Source organism: Miscanthus floridulus, chromosome 8 (genome assembly GCF_019320115.1).
Source record: "Miscanthus floridulus cultivar M001 chromosome 8, ASM1932011v1, whole genome shotgun sequence".
In the NCBI taxonomy this organism is placed as follows: Eukaryota; Viridiplantae; Streptophyta; class Magnoliopsida; order Poales; family Poaceae; genus Miscanthus; species Miscanthus floridulus.
The window spans coordinates 155359169-155378810 of NC_089587.1; positions in this window are offsets into that span (position 1 = coordinate 155359169).

Genomic DNA, 19642 nt, shown 5'->3' on the forward strand with positions numbered 1-19642 from the left:
ATTTATGTAATTTGTTTGATTATCAACTAATCTTTGTATGACTACACTAGACTAATGCCTGCTCAACTTAGGGTTATTCTTTTATCCTTTCTTTTCTATTTTATCCTTTGAGGAATGCCAAGTGTGTGTCCACTATTTTGGAATTACTATTCTTACCCCTGTTATAAGCATTGGTATACTTGCAAGCATTAGTATTCAAGTTCATATCCATACTACACTCTTAATCAAATGCCTTCCTTTGGGAAAATATAAATAATGATACCCTGAATACTTTCGGGTGAAAAGCTACAATGATAGCTCTATGTGCTTGTGAATAAATATCTAAAATTGTTAAGGAACTATCAAGGCTATTTCTTAGTAGCATGGCTACACATTAGTTATGTTGCTAAAAGTACCAACAAGATATTTCTAGCGCCATTGCTGAGGATGGATTCAAAGCCCGTACATAGTAGTGACGTTAAGAAATACCAACACGTCATGACGCAGGGAATCAGCACCGCCCACAACACCGAGAAGCACTAGTGTAACCTAGTTCATGCCAATACTGAGCAGGTGGCCAACTGCATCACCGCTGACGAGCAAAAGGGCCTCATGGCCATAGAGGAGGATGACGACAATGTTGATACCAACAACGAGGACGAGGATGAGGACAGTGATACCAACGATGAGTAGAGGAGTAAATAAAGTTCTATTTGATGTATCTCATGTTGCATTTGATGTAACTTCCTTATGTTGGGAGTACAGATGGAGTACATGTTGTTACTCTTTCCTTATGTTGTTACTCTTCCTTATGTATCTTCCCTTGCATTTTATGTTAGACGCGTTCAAATGTATAGAGGTTTTGATTTGTGAAGTCTAATTTGCATGTCTATGTTTACTTTTGTTGAACTTTGTATTAGGTGGGTTAAACTCTGTTGACCATGGTGTAGAATAGGTCCTCTGGTCAATTGGTAGCCAGTTTCTAGCCCCTGTTGGTTGGTTTTGCCTACAGGTTTCTTTCTGGTACTCTTTCTGATCTATAGTATGGTAAACATGCATAACAGAATTCATCCGATCAAGTCCCGCGTCGATGTAATGCCTAATGGAGGAGCCACATAGCTATTCAAATTTTATAGCACATGCAAGAAAGTCCGAGCATCATAAATTTGACTGGGCCGAACACATCTCACACTATATAGGGAAACCTATTTCGTACGAATACGTTCGTTGAATCCCTAAAGGAAACAAATAAAATTGAAACTAGTTACATGTCTAGCCCATTCAAATTTACGCTGCTCAAACTATCAGGCGAGCAAAGAGTTTACAAGAAATAGGTAAATGTCATTTCGTCAAATATACTAGAGTGACATGGTCAGGGGAAAAGTTGTGTGTAACATAACCGACCAATTTATAAGAGCACAAGTACGAAAGCAATCACCGGAGTGATCAAACCGTCATACTTGAACCCATATAAACCCGGTAGTCAACTGAAACCACGAAGGATTTTAAACCAACTTGCATACAACCAAGATCACAGTAATTCAACATAACAAGCCACATGTTACATCCATTTCACAAGTAGTTCACAAGTACCTCATACATCAGAGTTCACATAGTTAATACAAAACAAGTTCACAAATAGCGGAAGCAAAGTAGTTTGAGACCATAACACACACTTAGTTCAAATACAAGCCAGTTCCATAGTCATATCTAGCAAAAGTAGTAAGATAAGATAACATAGATGATCATGCCCATGATCTAGTCTTCATCCCCCGCAGGGTGGAGACAATACTTGCAGTAGCCGTTATAGAGCACGTCATCTGCAACAAGGGGGAAAGAAACCCTGAGTACGAGAATGTACTCAGCTAGACTTACCCGTCGTAAACCAAAAGTAAATAACACCAAGGAGTATGCAAGGCTTTATCGGTGGATCTTACTTGACAACCATTTTGCATAAAAGTTTTAGTGATATGAGAGCATAATTTACATTATTAGTAAGCAGCAAATTATCCAAATTAACCTATCAACTAGATTAGCACCTGTACTAGAGCAAGCAATTGATTTAACTCCAAACATTAGTAACTATATCCGGTATAATGTTGTATCATCATCATCATCAATTTAACCATCAAGTTCCATTAATTGCATCTATGTTGCCGCTGCTCAGTCAAGTTCTCACTATCCGGGAGAGATGGCGATTTGAATCGATTCCTATCCAGCTAGAGGTGTATTCCTAACACAAACCTAGGCGTACCGCGCAAAGGCAGCCTTAGGTCACCTTCGGTACATCTCAAGAATCACATCTCCGAGCAGCGCCACACCCTCAGGGAGTCCACTCTGCCAGGTGGTCAATCTCACCTCGGACTTACGCCAATAGCTCCCCACACATCCTTACTACTGTCAGGGTGTGCACTTTCACTTCTCAGTCTTCTGGCCTGAGTTGAGCTACTCAGCTTCGCGGTCGGAACAAGTTATCCAGCCAACTAAGTGATAGGCATGCGTTCAATATGACATGAGGACGTACAGCGAATCGGTCCTTAACCAACACAGACGAGGATAGATCCACACCCAAGACCTCCTTGCCTTGTTGCTTCTCTATCGACATCCCGCCCGGTCACAATTCATTATTAACACATGGTTATTTTCCACGATAGCAAATATAGCCAACCATAACCAGACATTATCCTAACTTGCAGGTGACAGGAAATCACCTGACTTTTACCGGTCTAAGCAAGGCTAAGCTTTGATTCGCTCCTAGACCTAAATAGGATTCAGGGTACGTTTACTGGACAAGGAATAGATAAATATATACAACAAGTGTTTGCATCCACTTCCTATCACTTAATGCATTACAAATAAAGATACTCAAAGTAACCATTTTCAAAACATAGGAGACTTAGAATGCTCTGGGGCTTGCCTTTCAGAAAAGATGAATGTTGGTGATCGGGACACTCAAGAACTTCTTCGTCGACTCCTTCTTCGGGGGCCTGCATCTCCTGCTCCTGAGCTTGCTGCTCCTCCTCTGGAAGTACTTGCTCGAATTCCAGAAGCGTGACTCCCTCCGGAACACCTATTGCATGCATATGCATAGTATAAGAATCATGCATGCACAAGAGATGGAAGGTGATGATGAAATGTACAGCCCTGTATGGATGGACGCATGAAAGACATGATGATGCAAGATTAACATCGATTTTACCGAGTAGGTGCATATCTCTTTTAGAAAACAAGAACGGCACACTCATCAAATTCTAATAACCTAAGATAAAGTTGTTCATCTTCAGTAAGAGGTCTAGAACCTGCAACTATCAATTTATCTTAATTAGCCTAGCATCTAAATCATCACATCAACTCATATAAAGCAAACAAGTCATTCACTGCACTCAACAGTTTTCAGGCTGCAAACAGCAGCTCCAAGTTTGATCCATAACTGGAGTTCTACAAATCCAAATACCATGATTTAAGACTTTCTGTAAAGCTTATAAAATTGTCTACAACTTTCATTTAATCACAAAAGTCTAATTCAAACTGAAACTAGGTCACACAGACTGATCTTGCAAAACTGTCCGTGGATTCCAGAGAGCAGGCAGTTGAGAGTGCTGCCTTCCAACTGACATAACTCTCAAACTACTAGGCTAAATGTCTTGAAATTTTAACAGAAGCTAGATAAACAAGTTTCCTACCACTTTGTTATTGACCACTTTCCCAGAAACCCTAATTATCATGGTGAACTTTATAAAGTTCCCAGAACTGTCCAGAAAGACACAATGCAAGAAAATAATTATTAACTTACATTGTAAACATACAAACGGACAAAACCAACTTTACTAACTCATCATAAATGTTGAAAGAACACCAGAAAATATAATGTCTATTCCTAAATAAATTATTTTCATGCCTTTAATAATTTATTTAGAGACTTAGGTTATATAATAAACATATGTCCACAGTGTACAGAAAATTCCACAAAATTTACAGTAGCTTATACATGTCTCCCATAGGCTACTACATAAATTTCACATCATTTGAACAAGTATCACATCCTACACAAAAATGACAAGGCATAAAGGCTTAAAATGACATAAATAGGAAACCCTAGTGAAAAGTGTCAAGCAACAGATTTTATATTTTTCTTAGGTTCATCATAACACCATAACACTGTATAAAAAGTTTCATGCTCACTGGATACATATTTTTACCATGAAAAATAGCACAAGAATCTCCTAATTATAAAAAGGGAAATTAATAACTCAAAAACTATCCATACAATGACTCTCAAATTTTTTGCCAGAGCTTATACTCATCAAGGATAGCTCACCATACAAATTGCATAATTTTTGGAGCACTGCAACTCTAGATATGAGTTAAACAAGTTTGCATTCATTTAAAAACACATTTTAAGTTCCAATTTAATTCTCCCAGAAACTTCACTACAGGTGCTCATGTTATATTTTTCCTAAATACTACACTTCACTAAGATCCTAACAAAATTGGAGCCCCCTAATTTGGATCTACCAAACAGGAGATATAAATTTTACAAAACAGCATCAAAATCTAAAATATTGAACTAGCTTTCTGGATCTGGGCCACTGACATTCGGGACCCACGAAACAGAAGGACCCACACATCAGCGATCGAAAAACAGGGCACATCAGGAATCGGCGCGGGATCGACGCCATCTCATCGGCGACGACTTCTTCGGCAGACCCGAGGGCTCCGACGTGTTCCACACGACGAGCCATACCTATCTATGCCCTTCCCGCAACCACTACCAAGCTCTAGCTATGACGACGACGGCAATGGCGGATGATAGTGAGGCCGCGGTGGAACTCCAGCGACGGTGAGCCCCCATTGCCCCACCCAAGCTCGGTATGAGCTACATGGGTTCACGGCGAAGCTATCCGAGAAGAGAAAGGGGAAAGGGGGAGCCTCTAGTGCTCCGGCCACGGTGAGCTCGATCTCCGGTGAGGTCGAGTCATGGCGGCGGTGGGTTTGGCGAATGTGCCATCTACTCAGCTCGATAGGCTCAACTAGAGGGCGAACGAGGTAGAGGAGATGGTGGGGAAGCTATGGGCGAGATGGAGCATGGCGAGACACGGTGGCAAGAGAGCGGGAGCTCGACGGAGCTCACGGCGGCAATGGTGCTTCGTCGCGGGGAAGAAGAAATGTGACCTCAACCATGACTCACCGGCTCAACAGCAAGGTGGACGCGCTAAAGGGAACTATAGTGGCACTGTGGACTAGCTAGAGTGAGCAAGGCATGACGGCGAGGGTGCACGGAGTTGGCGCAGCAATGGCAAACGACGCGGCTTTGCTTCTAGCGAACTGACGAGGCGAGACGGACGCGGGCGAAGCAAATAAGCAACCAGCAGGCGTGTGGCATCATCATGTCCGCGATGGCCTGACTGGTGGGGCAGCGCCGGCGTACAGCCACCACTTGGCCACCGCGGCCTGACGGTGTCGGCCAGCTGGCCCGCCTGAACCCGTCCATCAGAGAACACCGAGACCGACTGACGGCGAGTTTTCCAAGCTTCCAAATTCAAAAACGGTGGCGAGTTAGCAGAACTTCCTTGAATAAAAGTTGTAGAGCTACGATTGGGCTACAACATTGATTTAATAATGATCAGCTAATTCGCAAAGGATCACGAGTTAAATCACTCCAAAGTCAGCCACTGCAAACTGGAAATGCAGTAAATACTTAGAAAATTTCCTAAGTGTAGAATCAGCCCCCAAATCTGACTCGTGGGCCATGTTTGGGACTGTTCCACACATTTTTATGACTTGACCTCTAAACAAAATTTGTTCCATATAAAATTTTCTACAACTTTGCTTTGGGTTGCTCAGACATGCAAACATTCTAAGGCACTGTTCTAGTTCAGTCAAACACAAGCATTCAAGAGGAGCATCTAGTCAAACTAAACCCTAAAAGCATAATTAGGCAAAGTCATTAACATGAACAATGTTCCTAATGACATTCTAAGTGTAGCTAAGGTATTTTAGTTACCCACATTCATCACTTGCACTAAATCACACATGATCATAAAGCATACATACAATGAAACTTAAAAGACAATAGCATGTTTCACATGTTTCATAGCAATGTTTCATATAGAAATGCTTATGCATGAATGAATGATGCTTATGCTATGTAATGCAAGTGCAATTCTGTGAGCCTAACACCTAGGGTGTTACAGCCCACCCCCCTTATAAAAATCTCACCCCAAGATTTGAAAAGCGTACCATTTTGAATAAAAGGTAGGGTATACATCCTTTAAATAATCTTCTCGTTCCCACGTTGCATCGCTCTCACTACCTTGGTTACTCCACATAACCTTGTAAAACTTGACCACACAGTTCTGGGTTACTCTCTCTCTGGTATCAATAACCTGCACTGGCCTTTCTTCATAGGATAGGTCTGATTTCAACTTGATATTTCTAAGTGAAACTCTTTCTTCGGGAACAAGAAGACATTTCTTCAATTGAGATACATGAAAAACATTGAAGATAGCTCTCATCTCGTAAGGTAACTCTATCTTGTAAGCTACATTCCCACTCTTTTCTATGATCGGATATGGGCCTACATACCTAGGTGCAAGCTTCCTTTTTACTCTGAATCGCTGCACACCTTTCATCGGTGATACCTTCAGATAAACATGATCACTTACTTCAAACTCAATGGGCTTTCTTCTTTTATCCGCATAGCTTTTCTGCCTAGCTTGAGCGACTTTCATATGTTTTTGGATAGTACGGACTTGTTGTTCAGCCTCTTCAACGAAATCAATGACGTAATATCTCCTTTCTCTAGATTCAACCTAGTTCAAAGGAGTTCTACACTTGCGGCCATACAACGCTTCGAACGGAGCCATCTTGATGCTTTCTTGATAACTATTATTATAGGAGAATTCATCCAAGGGTAACCACTTATCCCATGAACCTTTGGATGATATGACGCAAGCCCGTAACATGTCTTCTAATATTTGATTCACTCGCTTCGTCTATCTGGAGGTTTGTGGATGATAAGCAGAACTTCTAACTAAGTTGATCCCTATCATCTTGTGCAAATGTTCCAAAAAACGAGTGGTGAACTGAGGTCCTCTGTCAGATACAATGGTTCTTGGAACACCATGGAGACATACTATCTGATTAAAATATAACTCAGCATAGTCACTTGGGCGATAGTCAATTCTAACTAGTATGAAATGAGCAGACTTTGTTAAGCGATCCACTATTACCCATATGGAATTAAAATTCTTTTGGGTAGGGGGAAGTCCAACAATAAAATCCATACTAATCTCTTCCCATTTCCATCCTGGTATAGACAATGGTTGTAGAAGTCCAGCAGGCTTCATGTGAATTGCTTTGACTCTACAACAATTGTCGCACCTTGCAACATAGGCTGCGATTTCTTTCTTCATCTTGGTCCACCAGAATCGGGATTTCAAATCTTGATACATTTTCTACTTCCCGGGTGGATAGATAACTTGGATGAGTGAGCTTCTTCTAAGATTTGGTTTCTAAGCTCTTTGTCCTTCAGTACTACAAGTCTATCCTTAAACCATAGAACACCCTTCTCATCAATACGAAAGTGTTTTGTCTCTTGTTCCTTCATCTTTCTTTCGATGTGGAACACACCCACATCGGTTTTCTGAAGCTCGATGATTTTACTTTCTAGGGAGCAACAAAGGGTAATACTGTGCAACACAGCAGGATGTAACAGATGTACAAAATGATAATCTGCTTCCAAGAGAGAATTGCAATGAGATTTTCTACTCAAAGCATCGGCAACAACATTTGCTTTACCCAGATGATAATGGACTTCCAAATTATAATCTTTAATCAACTCTAGCCATCTTCTCTGTCTCATGTTCAATTCAGGTTGAGTGAAGATATACTTGAGACTTTTATGTTCAGTATAAATATGACACACGTTACCGAGCAGGTAATGCCTCCAAATCTTTAGAGCATGAACAACAGCAGCTAACTCAAGATCATGAGTTGGATAATTGGCTTCATGCTTCCTTAACTGACGTGAGGCATAAGCAATAACTCGTCCTTTTTGCATAAGGACACATCCTAAACTTGTACCTGATGCATCACAAAACACATCAAAAGGTTTCTCGATATCAGATTGTGCCAAAATAGGAGCTGATGTCAACAAGGTCCTTAAAGTGCAAAAAGTAGTCTCACACTCTGGAGTCCAATCAAACTTTACATCTTTTTGCAGCAACCCGATCATGGGCTTGGCTACCTTAGAGAAATCTGGGATGAATCAACGATAATATCTAGCCAAACCAAGGAAACTTCTAACCTCATGCACTGAAGTTGGTGCTTTCCAATCCATGACTTCTTGCACCTCAGACGGATCAACTGAAATCCCTTCATCGAACAACACATGACCCAAGAAAGGTACTTTCTTAAGCCAAAACTCACATTTACTGAACTTGGCATAAAGCTTATGTTCTCATAGCCTGGATAAAACAACTCTCAGATGCTCGGCATGTTCTTCAGCATTTACAGAAAAGATCAAGATGTCATCAATGAAGACAACTACAAATTTGTCCAGTTCCTCCATGAATACTAAATTCATCAGATATACGAAGTATGCAGGAGAATTGGTCAGGCCGAAAGACAACCAGATACTCATACAACCCATATCTGGTGGAGAAAGCGGTCTTAGGAACATCCTCCGGTCTAATCTTTATCTGATGATAACCAGATCTCAAATCAATTTTGGAGAATACCTTTGCCTTAGACAACTGATCAAACAAAATATCAATGCGGGGCAGTGGGTACTTGTTCTTGATTGTCACAGCATTGAGTGGACGATAATCCACACACATGTGCAATGGTTGTCCTTCTTCTTCACAAATATAGCAGGACAACTCTAGGGAGAAGCACTAGGTCAGATAAGACCTTTCTCTAACAGATCTTATAGCTAAACCTTAAGCTCTGCCAACTCATTGGGCGGCATCCTATAAGGCCTTCTAGAAATAGGTGTAGTACCCAGTACTAACTCGATCTTGAACTCGATATCTCGCTCAGGCGGTAAACCAGGTAAATCATCAGGAAATGCATCTAGAAATTCACACACTACTGGAACGTCCTCAATTCTCGGGGTCTAGATAGCATTAGCAGTGTTGTGGAGTTCTAGCTCTCTAGGAAGTGGCACTAGAAAAGCCTCCTTACTGATAGGATCCCTCAACATAACGACCCTAGTGGAAGTATCAATGAGCACTCCATGCCCGCTCATCCACTTCATTCCCAAGATCACATCTATCCCTAATCTAGGCAAAACTACCATATTGGCCATAAACACTTGTCCCTCTATTTCGATACTAACACCCAGCACTATTTGATTAGTTGAAATATTACTTCCATCTACACTAATGCAATAACTACCCGAGGATACTATAATTACCTTCTAATTGTATTTTGATGCAAAAGCTGGACTCATAAATGAATGTGAAGCACCAGAATCAAATAGTGCAACTGTCAGATGGTGATTCACAAGGAACTTACCCGTAGTAACCACCTCTCCAGAGGGCATCTCAGTCACGTTGGTGTAGTTAACATGTCCTTGACGAGCACCAGAATTCCCTTGCTTCTGATGGTTCTTCTGAGGATATGGGCAATTCTTGGACCAATGACCTGTCCTGCCACAATTCCAGCAGGGCTTATTTGCTGGTGGAACAAAATAATTCCCTGGTCCGGTGGTGCCCTTTGGAAGAGGTACAATAAATGCTTTCTTGAAACCAGTCTTTACCTAATTCTTCTTCTATGGTGGCCGGTACCTAATAGCTGTAGCCGGTGGGCGAAACTGAGTCTTTGCTACTAGAGCTTTAGCCTGAGAGGCACCTACCTCAAAGGCCCTCTTACAATTTTTGGAAGTAGCATAGACATTATTGTTATTCTCTTGAGTAAGGGCATCGCTTACGAACTCATTGAAAGTGACACTCTTGTTGTTTCCCATGGATTTCATCAGTTTGGGACTAAGCCCTCTCTTAAAGCTTGCAATTCTCTTTGATTCTGAATCAACGAATTCTGGAGCATACCTTGCTAGATGATTGAATGCATGAAGGTATTTAGTGAGTGTCTTGGTGCCCTGCACCAGCTTCATAAACTCATTGTGCTTTATGGCCATTAACCCGGGAGGAATATAATGACTCTTGAAAGCCTCCTAGAATTGATTCCAAGTGATATGGGCATTTTTCGGTAAGGTGGACCTATAATGACGCCACCAAATACCTGCTGGTCCTTGTAGCTGATGTGAAGCATACTCCGCCTTCATCTGCTCTGTCAACCTGAGCAAATAGAACTTATGCTCAAGCGTGTTCAGCCACTCTTCTACCTAAAGCGGCTCTTTAGCTTCTTTGAAGATTGGTGGCTTGGTATCTTGGAAGTCTTTGAAATCACTAAATTGGTTGGGCTCTAGTCCCTATCATTGATTGTGGCCTTGTGCTTGATGCTGGGCCAGGGTACGCATGGCATCACCCAACGCACGCTGACCTTCCACGAGCATGGCCAACAGATCTGACGATGTGGGTGGTGGTGGCGATGGAAGATCATCATCACCACTACCCCCAGCACGGCCTGAACGCAGATTATGTGACATCTGCAGAAGTGCATTTGTGAGTAATGATGGATGATGTCAGATTCATTGCAGATGAATTATAGAATTATGCCAAACTGAACTTATTGGAGAGATTAATTTCATGCAATAAATAGAGGCACAATAATTCATCCTCATAACATCGCTAATAACTTTACTCCGCACATTCTCGCGATGCATACGCTTACATGCCAAATTTTGCCAACATCAAAGTTGGACTTTTATTTAAAGCTCACATCCATATGGAGCCAACATGCAAGTTCCAGAGATTACATCCAAGTCTCTAGCTAAAATTAAGGTACGTGTTCTTCCAAAAGAAAACAAAAGATAGGCTCTAGTGCATCTAGCTTAGTGCTACAACTAAACTACACATCTTCATCAGTGTCAGCACCGATCACTCCTTCACCGTCTTCATCCTTGACAGGGTCGACTTCCTCCTCTTCTTCATCTTCTTCAGCTTCTAGTACTACGATGACATTGGCATCAATTCCATGCCATCATCATCAGCGAAGATCACATGTGGTCCTCCCACCACGGGGTACACAGGAATATGATGAGGAATTGGATTGAGCTGATTGTTGAGGCGGTGAACATCAATCTGCAATTCTTCAATTTGGTGGAGGAGTTCATTCTCTCGGATTTCCGCTTGAATTCCTATCATGATCCTAGCATTGTCCCTGGTTTGAGCCAGACGGAGTGCGTCATCTCGCTCATGAGTTAACTGCATGATCCGTTCTTGGTTAACATCTCTTTCCCTAACAGCACTTACGAACTACTGCCTATGGTTTTCCAAAGCACTCATAAGACCACTGATATCATTTTGGGCTATCTGAAGTTCCTTACCATTCATGCACGCACGCTTCTTCCACGTGAGCTGTTCCATCAATGCCTGCCGAAGGGCTATCAAGGCACCGACATAAGTGCCCTGGCGATCCTAAAATAGCTCCAGAACAGCCATCATAGCACTCATGGCAGGTCCTAAGCTCTGTGCCCTTTCTGCCTCAGTCGTGACCAAGGGATCGTTCTCAAAATTCAGCCACTCTACCTCAAATAGAGCTACTCGAGGAATGGACTCAGCTGGTCCGGCAATCAACTCATCACCAAACTCCTGACAAATATCAAGTAGAACTTCCAAAGCTGCCATATGTGCCCCTTCCCAAGGGGTTTGTCCATCGGCTTCGATGCTCTAGCCAAGCCACTGGGGTCTATTTGCGTGAGGCGAAACAACCACCTCAACGTCATACCACAACATCCCACCTTCAGCCTCCCCTTGTTTCCAAGTATAACGAGGCAGCTCCACATATCCCACGGAATGTAGCACTCTCCATAGCAAGGTTGGAGTGCCAAACACGTGTAGGAATGTGTCGCTCCTGGGCGGTAGTGCTAGTGCGGCCATCTGTAGTAACATTGCAACTTGGCGTGAGAGGAATATCTTACAGGATGAGAAATCTATAATGGAATAATTAAAGATAAGGGAGGGAGCGATGTAAAAATGTAATGGCATGAGTGAACATGATGCATATACGTTCCGTACGTCCTCACGAATCTTAAGAAAAAATTAAAATTCTAGCGACATAGACGGTGGCATACATATGTTCTCTCATATACGTATCTAGTCAAGCTACACGTTGCGTTGTTAGTGTACATGCAGACAAATTCATTGCAACCCATCCCAACAAAAGAGAAATAAGCACACAATGAAAGCAGTAAACTAAGATACTGTCCATATATACATCCCCAGATATATATACTTCGGTATCCATAGCTACTCGATAGATACACCCACAATTAAGTACCTTCATATGTGCAACATGTAAACATTCCGATAACCGCAACTAACTCTCCCCTAGACCGACAGTTGGACGGTCATGCTCTCACAACTCACTTTACCTGGGCGTAGAGGCAATTGATACATACATTACCACCCAAGAGGATGGCATCCATACAATAGCACGTCGCATGGACGATGAAATAAATTGAAAGCAATTACTCCCCAAAAGTAATTACTTAAATAAGCCACCTGAAAGTCCGTATTTGGGCATAGAGGATATGACCACTGGCTGTAACATCCCTAATGTTATAAAGTACTTAAAAGGTGATCATGTCATCATTATGCATAATCATCATGTATCAACTCATGAATGCATTTCATGTTTAATTTATAGCATGTAAATGTTGTTATGAAGTGTGTTATATGTTACATGAAATAATAGTGATTAAGAAACTTTGTGAATTTTAATATGGGAATCTATTAAACAAGTCAAATTCTTCCTTAATAAAAGTTTTATAATTTTTGTTGCAATGCTTGGTGTGAACCTTGTTTTATGATATGTGTTGACTTGTATGGATGAATCAATTTCAAAACATTTGTGTTTAATTAGATTTCCGAAAACCCGAATTTCCAGCATTTAAAGTTTACCCTGGAAAACCTAATTCAAAATATAAGCACATTTTGGGGTTGAGCCTTAAAGCAAAAGTGTAGAGCTTGGCAAGTTAAGCAAAGTTTATCTTTGGAGTTTTTCAAGTTATTTAGAAAAATTTTGAGTAAATCAAAAAGGCGTAATTCGTTAAATTTTCCGAATCAAATTCAAAAGTTCATTTCAAAATCTAGACCGAATTAGGAGATGGTTATAAAAGCAAAGTTGTATAACTTTTGATTTTGAACAACTTTTATTTTTGGAGATTTTTGAGTTGTTATACAAATTTGGGAGTAATTTGGGATTTAAAGCGAGTGGCAGTTCTGTAATTTCGGTGAACAGTACCCGCGGGCGACACCTCCTCGCCGGCGTGCTTCGATCAGCTTCTGGGCGCGACTGTGGCCGCCCTCGGTGTCGCGCTGGCACGGAGAGGACTCCTACGTGGTTTCCTCTTGCTTCCTGGCCGTCATATATAGCTTGTGCCGTCGCCGTTCTCCTCCTTTTCATTTTCCTCTGTTCGCCGTCGCCGTCGTCCATTCTTGCCGACGCACACCACCTCCACCGCTCATCCTCTGGCCGAATTGAGCGCGCTGAAGCTTCGCCACATCCATGCGCAGCACTTTGACTCGCTCCCGCCGTCCAACGTCGTCGGAGTCATCAGCGAGCCGTTTTCTTCCTCGCGGCCGTCCGTCGTGGCCGTCGAGCTCGCCTCCGCCGTGGCCGGCCTACTCCGGCTGCTCTCACTCATTTCTCTCTCTTGTTTTGCGCTTACCTCTGTGCCGTGATGCTCACAAGCAAACCGGTTGCTCATCTTGTCCACAGGACACGTCGGAACACAGCTTGCCGCCATGTCCACCGCTGTAGATCACCGGTGCACGTGGGCAGCCCTTCACCGGCCATCTCCGGCAACAATTCATCCACACACGGGTATGCACAGGTCCTTGCTTGCTCCAGCACCTCTCCTTTGCCGCCTGCGAGCATCATCCGTCCGGAAATCGAGTTTCTCCGGCGTCCTCTGTTCTTTAAAATCGCGACCAGGGACTTCGTCTTAGAATTCGAGATTTGTGAGAGGCTTTTCTGTGAACCGCAGACTCATGTGAATAGTGCCTTTTGGACCTGTTTGCTTTGAAATCGGCTGGAACTTTGAAAATTCATAGTAATTCATAGGAAATTCGTATCATAGCAAATGAGGACTTTTTGGAATCCTTGTAAAATTGTCTATGCAGTAGATCTATAATATGGCATGTTTTAGTTTAAAGTTTTAGCTGCAAAAATAGATTTATGCAGTAAGGTTGTAATGCTAGTTGAATTTGTTATTTTCCATAACTACAAATCTAGGGCTCCAAATGAAGTGAAATTTTTGTGGCATGCTACTCATGTGATAGTTGATGTGTGGTAAAAATTTCATGAATATTGGATGAAGTATGAGTGAGTTTTTGGTTTATCTTGCTCTCACATGATTTCTTGCAATAGCAAATTGTCTTTTTCATAGAGGCAGCTATACTTATGCAAATGGTATGAAATTTGTACAGTAGACTATTGAGAGGATATGTGAGCTACTGTAATTTTTGTAGAAGTTATTGTGCATTTTTTGTATATGTTCATAAATACACCTTAATGTCTAAATAAATTAAGAAATGCTTTAAGAAAATTTATTTAGAGGTGAGCACCAAGCTTTCTGGTGTTCTTTGGTCATGTGTGAAATGTTGGTAAAGTTGGTTTTGCCCAATTATGTGTTTGCAACATAAGTTAATAATTATTTTCTTGCAATTGTCGTTCCAGGACAGTTTTTGGGACTGTTTGGATTACATCATGATAATGATGTTTTTCGAGAAACTTGTTAATAACAAAGTTGTAGATAATTCATGTATCTAGCTGCTGTTAAAATTTGGTGGTATTTGGCCTTGTGGTTTGTGAGTTATGCCTGTTTAAAGTTGGGTTTCAGAAATGGCTGCTCTCTATCATTTGGGGACCAGTTTCTGTAAATGGGTATATTTGACTTAGTTAACTTGAGAATCATGCTAAGATGATTAAAGATGAGTTGTAGAAAATTTCATAAGCTTTCCAGAATGTCTTGTTGCATGGCTATTGGATTTGTATAACTCTAGTTATGATCCAAACATGAAGCTGTTGTTTCCAGTCCTGAAATAGACATATGTTAGTTAAATAGTAAACCTTGATGACTTAGGTTTTGTTTGAAATTTTGATTGAGTGATGACCTTGGGTCATTAGCATAAGATGATTCTTGGTACTTAAAGTAAGTAGTTGGGTTTATAAAAAAGGTTTAGTTAGTTTTGACTTGTAACTGTACCGTGAAGGAAAGTTGTATTCAAGTTAGTTAATCTTTTATGCTTTCACCAATGCACCTCTATGCATCATGTCATACAATCCATCATGCTAAAGCATGCATTATTTATTTACGTGTAGTGCATACGTGAGTGAGAAGGTTCGCGTTGACTAATCTTTGGATGAGTGTCATCATTCAATGGTGCTCGCATTGATCAAGTGTTGGAGAAGGTTCATCCATCAATGGTGATGCTGTCAAGTCTAACTCTGTAATCTCTCTGTGGAACTAACCTTTTCCGTCAACGAAGGCAAGCCCCGGATGCATTTAAACCCTACCTTGTGTTTTACAAATTGATTTCGCTTTTGCTTTCATATACTGCATTAAGTGATTAGGAGTTAAGTGAAAACCTAATTGATGCATGACCAACCTTGTTTTCCTTATCTACCTTGTTAATCGTTTTAATTCGTATATGGCTAGTTATGCTTAGTCATGCTTAGATAAATAAAGGTCGGGTGATTACATGTCACCTGCGAGTTTTAATGGAACTTTGGTTACTTATGTTATCATGTGATATGGGAATATGGAGTAATAAATCTAGACCGGGCGGACTCGGTGTGTGTGAGCCACAAGACCTGGTAATGTCTTGTGAGTGGGTTCTTTCCGCCTGTGTCAATTAAGGCCCAGTACCGTTGTTGAATTGCATGAGGTGAGAATTTGTAGTACTAACCACATACTCTGGTAAGCCTTAACTTGGCGATTCTATTATGAGAATGGCTACTCGCGCACTGGGAGTGGAGAGATGGCGGGAATAGCGTGTACCCTCGTGGCTAGAATGTGGCCAAATTTGAGGTGTGCTGTATTCTCGGGTGGCGCGGACCCGTTCTTGTTTTAGAGGATCCGAGGGTAGGTTGATATATGTGAGTCGGGGACCTGCATATGTCGTGTGGTCTGGAATCCCCAGCTGGGTTTAATCGGTTCGAATCGTCGTTGCTCCTCGGTTATGGAGACTCAACTCACTGTTCATCATCGTAGTATTAATAACTGGAACTTGAGGATGGTCTGAGAAAGTGTTGGATATGAAGTTTTATGATCTCATTACGGATCGTGTCAGCTTTGTATATGATCTTATGAAGTTTTAAATGTTGACAAAAAGAATTTCGTTAAAGAGCTTTTACGCAAAAGAACTTTGATTATTGCTAAAGTCCATACCTTGAATCCCTGAGCCTGCATTCTTGAGTTCTATCAATTTTTATTTCGGTTAAGTCTTGTTGAGTACTTTTGTACTCAGGGTTCGTTGACCCTTGTTGCAGGTGAGCCTCATGAGCAGGTTTGTTTTGGACCGTGCTGCATGACGGTTGCTTGATATGATGATGACCAGTAAATTTGTGGCCCTTGGGCAGGGCAGTTTAATTGCGTGTTTTGTATTACGTTATAATGCCACTCCACTACTACGGTTTGGAATATTAATCGAACTTAGTTTATAAGGTTTGAAACTACTGTTTTGTAAACTAAGTTATTGTAAGACTTCCGCTATATTACTCTAATGTATCTATTTGAATAAACTGTTGTAATACTGCAATGACTCTGTAATGGGATCCTGCTCGGAAATCGTGGATGATTCGGGGTTCCACGGGGACACCCGACAGTCTTCTTAAGTTACTAGGAACATATGCATAGTCGTCAGAGGTCGTTGGACAGTGACAGGTGCATGTGGGTCCTATAATTTAGGAGGTTCTGCCACAGAATGGTATCAGAGCGATCATTACAAAGTTTTTGTGGTATTGTTTTACAAAAACTTCAAAATGATTTGGGACAAATAATATTAACCTAGTTAATTTGGTCCAAATTGCTTCCGACTTATCTTATTCATTCTCGCCATTCCTTATTTGATTAAAAATGCTTTGTGTGGTGGAGTAGTAATCTTATTATGCCCTATATAATAACAACTATTGTTTATGTACCATAGGAGCTTTGATGTTTAGTAACGTAAGAATCGTTCATGCATCATGTCATTAATGAAACACTGCACATATTCCAGTTATAATCATTCATATGAAGTTGAAATATAATGATGTTTAAAACTTCCTCCTTCCATTTAGAGAATGGCTATTGTTTGTTATAAGCTATTTTTGTCCCAATGAATTTGGTCATGTACCAAGCTTTGCTGGTAAACCACTCTTTGATTGTACTTGCTCATAAGTTCCACATCTTTGGGAATTTCTTGATGCACTTTAATTTTTCCCATCTACTCAATGTTGAAACTTGGGACTAATCCTTGACTTTCAAACCTATGCATGTGTCATGTCTTGGTCTATCCTAATGCAACACATGCTAGTTCCTTGATCTTGCTAGCTTGACATGTATTACTTGTGAGTTACTTTAGTTGTGCCCTATGATGGTGCCATGATCCATGATTTACGGTGCCGCGTCGAAACCTAGGGTCTCCTGTGGACTGCAGCCATAAGGAAATACTGCTGGGCGCTCGCTGGTATCGAGGTCTGCGGTCATGATCCACTATAGCTTCGCAATTAATGTGATTCATTCATCTTGGCACTTTCATTTGGAATTCATGTTCCATCATTCCAATGAAGTTACTAAATCCTTTGTCCCTTCCAACTGTCTTTTGATCTCATTTGTAATCTCACAACCAACCTTTGTTGTTTTGTGAACAATTTGCAAGTTAATGTGTTTGACACCTTTCCTTTTCCACTACTCAACCCAACGCTTTTCGCACTTTGTAAATCTCGGGACGAGATTTCTTTAAGGGGGAAGGATTGTAACATCCCTGATGTTATAAAGTACTTAAAAGGTGATCATGTCATCATTATGCATAATCATCATGTATCAACTCATGAATGCATTTCATGTTTAATTTATAGCATGTAAATGTTGTTATGAAGTGTGTTATATGTTACATGAAATAATAGTGATTAAGAAACTTTGTGAATTTTAATGTGGGAATCTATTAAACAATTCAAATTCTTCCTTAATAAAAGTTTAATAATTTTTGTTGCAATGCTTGGTGTGAATATTGTTTTATGATATGTGTTGACTTGTATGGATGAATCAATTTCAAAACATTTGTGTTTAATTAGGATTTCCGAAAACCCGAATTTCCAGCATTTAAAGTTTACCCTGGAAAACCTAATTCAAAATCTAAGCACATTTTGGGGTTGAGCCTTAAAGCAAAAGTGTAGAGCTTGTCAGAGTTAGCAAAGTTTAGTCTTTGGAGTTTTCAAAGTTGTTTATGAAAATTTGAAGTAATTGAAAAAGGCGTAGATTCGTTAAATTTTCCTTGAATCAATTCAAAAGTTGCATTTCAAAATCTAGACCGAATTAGGAGATGGTTATAAAAGCAAAGTTGTAGAACTTTTGAATTTTGAACAACTTTTATTTTTGGAGATTTTTGAGTTGTTATACAAATTTGGGAGTAATTTGGGATTTAAAGCGAGTGGCAGTTCTGTAATTTCGGTGAACAGTACCCGCGGGCGACACCTCCTCGCCGGCGTGCTTCGATCAGCTTCTGGGCGCGACTGTGGCCGCCCTCGGTGTCGCGCTGGCGCGGAGAGGACTCCTACGTGGTTTCCTCTTGCTTCCTGGCCGTCATATATAGCTTGTGCCGTCGCCGTTCTCCTCCTTTTCATTTTCCTCTGTTCGCCGTCGCCGTCGTCCATTCTTGCCGACGCACACCACCTCCACCGCTCATCCTCTGGCCGAATTGAGCGCGCTGAAGCTTCGCCACATCCATGCGCAGCACTTTGACTCGCTCCCGCCGTCCAACGTCGTCGGAGTCATCAGCGAGCCGTTTTCTTCCTCGCGGCCGTCCGTCAGTGGCCGTCGAGCTCGCCTCCGCCGTGGCCGGCCTACTCCGGCTGCTCTCACTCATTTCTCTCTCTTGTTTTGCGCTTACCTCTGTGCCGTGATGCTCACAAGCAAACCGGTTGCTCAGTCTTGTCCACAGGACACGTCGGAACACAGCTTGCCGCCATGTCCACCACTGTAGATCACCGGTGCACGTGGGCAGCCCTTCACCGGCCATCTCCGGCAACAATTCAGTCCACACACGGGTGTGCACAGGTCCTTGCTTGCTCCAGCACCTCTCCTTTGCCGCCTGCGAGCATCATCCGTCCGAAAATCGAGTTTCTCCGGCGTCCTCTGTTCTTTAAAATCGCGACCAGGGACTTCGTCTTAGAATTCGAGATTTGTGAGGGGCTTTTCTGTGAACCGCAGACTCATGTGAATAGTGTCTTTTGGACCTGTTTGCTTTGAAATCGGCTGGAACTTTGAAAATTCATAGTAATTCATAGGAAATTCGTATCATAGCAAATGAGGACTTTTTGGAATCCTTGT